This window comes from Apium graveolens, chromosome 3 (genome assembly GCF_009905375.1).
Source record: "Apium graveolens cultivar Ventura chromosome 3, ASM990537v1, whole genome shotgun sequence".
In the NCBI taxonomy this organism is placed as follows: Eukaryota; Viridiplantae; Streptophyta; class Magnoliopsida; order Apiales; family Apiaceae; genus Apium; species Apium graveolens.
In genome coordinates this window covers 22,091,026-22,096,096 of record NC_133649.1, presented here as the reverse complement: position 1 = coordinate 22,096,096, position 5,071 = coordinate 22,091,026, and the positions used below count along the sequence as shown (strand labels likewise).

The 5,071-nt window shown below is 34.8% G+C and overlaps 1 non-coding gene across 1 annotated transcript; it reads left to right on the top strand.

Annotated features, from left to right (window-relative positions):
• The first annotated feature begins 392 nt into the window (after positions 1–392).
• Positions 393–499, top strand: LOC141715426 (small nucleolar RNA R71). Its single transcript, XR_012572190.1, has one exon. It is a non-coding gene; the product is annotated as a small nucleolar RNA R71 (small nucleolar RNA).
• Positions 500–5,071: the final 4,572 nt, after the last annotated feature.

Sequence of the window (5,071 nt, the reverse complement as noted above, 5' to 3'; positions counted from 1 at the left end):
ACAGGTTGATGAGACCTCTGAAAGTTGCTCATGAACTGAGCTGATTCACTAGAAATAGCACACTGCTCCATCTCATGGGCACCAGTAAAAAGCTCACAGACACTAGTGATCTGATTAACTTCATATTAGCCAAAGAATTTACCTTCATCGTCAAAGTCTTAAGCTGAGCAGCTATAGCAGTAGCTGTATATAACTCCAGAATTTCTGCTACCTTGCCCTGAGATAGTCTCTGAGTATGATTTTGGTATTCATTAGCAGCCACCAGTTCAATCAATTCATAAGCTTCATCATAACTTTTAGCCCACAAGGCTCCTCCAGATGCTGCATCAAGCATGGGTCTAGAAGTAGCACCTAAACCATTATAGAAATAGTTATTGATCATTCAGTTAGGCATCCCATGATGATGATACTTTCTAAGCATCTCTTTGTAACGATCCCAAGCCTCACATAAAGATTCTCAAGATTGCTGAGCAAATTGAGTAAGTGCGTTTCTGATTGCAGCAGTCTTCGCTATAGGAAAGAATTTAGTTAAGAATTTTTGAGCAAGATCCTCCCATTTGGTGATAGACCCTAGTGGTAGAGAATGTAACCAGCACTTCGCTTTATCCCGCAGAGAGAATGGGAAGAGCCTCAACTTAATAGCATCTTCAGAGACTCCATTGAACTTGAAAGTGTCGCAGATCTCGATGAAATCTCTAATGTGCATGTTGGGGCCTTCTTTCGGAGAACTCCCAAACTGAACTGAGTTCTGTATCATCTAAATCGTGCTTGACTTGATCTCAAAGGTGTTAGCCGAGATGGCTGGTCGAACAATGCTAGACTGAATATCATTAATCTTCGGTTGAGAGTAATCCATCAAAGCCTTCAGATTCGCTTCTGGTTCTCCCATTACAATAAGAACCTCTTCTTCCTTCTCAACTAGGATTTCTTCTTCAACTTTCTCCTCGACTACAACTTCTTCCTCAGCTTGATCTAGTGTTATCTCACGAGACCGAGAACGCGTATGCGTACAGGCTCGCTAGAGTACCTGAAACACGATAAGGAATTTAGTAAGTAACAATGTCCGAGTCACTGAACTTTAACGACCCATGATGACAAACACATAAACTAAAAATTAACACTGAAGTCCCCGGCAGCGGCGCCAAAAACTTGTTAGGGCTAGAACACGCGTTAATATTCACACAAGTATACGTGATCGCAAGTAATATATAATTAATTCTAGTTCATTCCCATATGAACTGGTTTAGGTTGACTTTAATCAATATATTGATGCAACAATAGTATGGCTATTATCAAATGCTAAGACGAATAACAAATTGAGGTTGTTTATAACTAAGATTAACTAAGAGATTATACTTAAGAACATTAACTAAGAGATTAAAAGGGATTGATTACTATATGACACAAACACGGGATTCTAACTTCATTAAATACTTCATTCAATAGCCTTTTCATTCTTAACCTTAGCATGTAATGGTGATGACACTAATCAGATAACACGAAACTGGTAAACGCCAACTTTTGTTGTACGAATACCATACTACCGTACATCCACAAAAGAGATAGAAGCTTAATAGACACCAATTATATTGGGACACTATATGTCTATAGAATTTGACAACATAATGGTTTAATGCACACGTTATCTATCGTGATTACATAGGGCAAGTAAGATGGTTAAAATTACCTACGAATAATACATAACTAATACATGAACCTATGCTAGCATGGAAAGTTCTAAACCCTTAAATTCACTTTCACTTCATTAAAAATTAACACGCTACCTTATAAGTTCGTGACGCTCATAAGACGAATAAGCACAACCAATACTAGGATATCATACAATCACCACACACTAAAGCATCGAAACGAATTAACTAAAGAAATCCATAAATAAATCCGTTAGAATCCCATGATAACGATTATCCCATAATCGGACTCATCATCAACGTGGGTTCGGATGAAAGCATGGTATAATAAACGTAGTCTTTATACTAAATAAATAATAAACCAAGTACGAAATAAGAGTATAGGTTCACAAGCAAGAAAACTAGCATCCAAAGTTACAACTTAAAACAAAGAATCACAAGAATAAACTAGATCCTCTTCGCCTTGGTTGAATTGTGCTCTACGGTCTTCTTATGCCTTCTCCTTAAGCTCTGATACGTCTTGTCTTGAAAAACGACCTTAAGTTATGTTTATATAGCATCTCATGCATATTAGATTTCTTCTGGATCAAAATCAGAGTAGAAACGAGATTCTTTGAATTGGACCCGGCGCAACCACGCGCTTCACCAGCGCGGGCGCGCTGCATTTCTGTACTCCTGGCGCGGGTGCGCGCTAATACAGCGCGGGCGCGCTGACTCTCTGGAAAAATTTCTGCTTTTCTTCTCTTCTTGCTGGATTGAGTTGGCCTTTTCACGAGCTTTTATTATAGACACCATCCTAACACCATATTAGCATCAAAACAATGCCAATTCACATGAATTCCTGTTAAATGCCTGAAATACAAAAACACTACAAACACGTTAAAAACACCAATAACTTGAGTACAAAACATCAATTCAAAGCTTTACAGAGCGTTATAAAGTGACATAAATGCCACTCAACAATAACTTGTGCATTAAACCGTTATGTTTTTAAATTCTATAGACATATGGGGTCTAGGCATAATTGGTGTCTACTTAGCTTCTATCTCTTTTGTAGATGTCTAGTAGTAGGGTATTCGTGCAACGAAAGTTGGCTTTTACTAGTTCCCTGTTATCTGATTAGTTGTCATCACCATGCATGCTAAGGTTAAGAACAATGACTTTGAATGAAGTATTTAATGAAGTTAGAATCTCATGTTTGTCTAATATAGTTAATTAAATCACTTTTATTCTTAGTTAATTGTATGTTAGTTTAATCTTAGTTATAAACATCTCAAATTGTTGCATAGGTGCATAATATGCACTTAACTTAAACAAGTCTCTGTGGGAACGAACTTGACTTATATCTTATACTACTTGTGATCGCGTACGCTTGCGTGTATTTTCGCGTTTGATTTACAGCGAACAACAAACATATCTAAATTTGCTTGTATTCTCTCAAGATAGAAGTTGGATTCTTATTATCTAAAGAACCCAGAATTTGTAGCAAGACAAACTTAATTAATACAAATTAAGTGAGTTTTGAAAATACTGTGTTTGTTGTTTATTTTTGTAAACACAATATCTCTGTAAAATCTAAACTGATTTGTTCACCTAAAATTCAAATAAGGTTTAAAAGGCTAAAATTCCAAGACATACATTCACCCCCCGCTATGTTGCACTCAATATTTAGCATCCTTCCTTTAGATATTGACTAAATTTCGTTGGTCAATTAAGATTTTTCAACTTCTTGAATTTTGAGATTTTTGACTCGTTGATATAATGATGAAATTGAGGATATCGAAAATTTCGGGAGGTTAAAGGGAAGAGGTTTATCTCTAGGTTTCTATGGCGGAGGTTGATCAGAATGGTGGCCGGAAACCATGGCCTTTTTTTCAGTCGGCGGTGACAGAACTATCATTCGGGCCATCCTCCGTAATCAAAATATACATGAATATCTTCAGTTTGACTTCTCAACACTTCCGATACTCTCAATTTCATCAATCCATCAACAAATAAAAAACTCTTAAATTCAATAAGTTGAAAAACCCTAATTGATTAACGGTCGTTAGACAAAATTAGACGAAAGGATGCAAATAAATGTTTTAAATTTGGGGATCGTGATATTTTAAAAAAATATATCAGGTTCTTAGATAATAAAAGACGAATAGTTGAGGGACTTCTAGATTAAAATTTTCATTAAAAAATTTATTATGTTGAATATGTATGCAAAATGATATGCTGTAAAAATATCTTCTGTTGTGTTTTTAAACGTAAATAAAAGTTCAGAATAAAAAAATGGACAACCATTCCCCCTCTTCTTGTTGGAGAATTTTGCACGGACAGACACGATTATTGAATACTTTCTTTAGTGTAAGAAAAAGAATTTTAGGGATTGACTCCTGAATCACCTCCATGAGTATCTCCGTAAATATAAGAATAATTCATTCCGGTTTTGAAAATTTTTATGAAACACAAGAACTATGAGAACAAAACAATCGAAAATGAGTGTATCTCATCCGAACCAATATTAATTTAATACTCATTCAACCCACTATAATACTCTTGTATATTCGGCTCGTGGTCAATAGAGCAAGTGCAGCGGGGGCCTATTTGAGGTCTCGGGACACGCGAAGTGACATGTCCCCTCCAAATGTGGCACTGGACAGCGTTGCACTAAATCATAGTAAATGGCATGGTGTCTCTTCCCCAGGACGGGACACTTGATTTTTCTATTATTATTTTCCTCCACTTTTCACAAAAGCTGTACCCACCTGCTACTCAAATTATAATCAGAATTCATAACTGAATATAAACGTTGTAATGTTAACGTTAATAAATATTAACATTGTAATATAAACGGTAACTTTTTTGCTCCTATAAATACAAATCCCCAAGTCACTATTATTTACACTCTTTGATTCTAAAAAAATTTACGGGTCATAACATATTTTTTAATTAAGGGTCATATTTTTTATTTTAGTGACATTTTTAAAAAAAATAATCACTTTAATTTTATTATTAAAATTTTTGTACTAATAAATTAAAATTAAAATCAAATAATAAAAATAATTATTAGATACATAATATAATAATAATAATATAAGGGGTCCTACACAAATGTGGAAAGTAGGCTTAACATTAAGGCTCTGTTTGGGATTGTTGTTAAAAATTGTTGTGCGGTTAGAAAAAGTGCTGCTGAAAAAAGTGCAGTTGTAAAAATCAGATGATTGTTTGGTAATTTTTTTAATACGTATATGTTTTGATGCAAAAAATTAAAAATAAAGATGTTTTTGGTAATGTTTGATGGTGAAATTAACATTTGTTTCCCGCAACAGCTGAAAGACAACTTTTTCTAAAAGTATGGGGAGACTTGCTTTCTCTAACAGCAACTTTTAGGCCAAAAACACTTTTCCGAAAAGCAGCTTTTAAATTTTACCAAA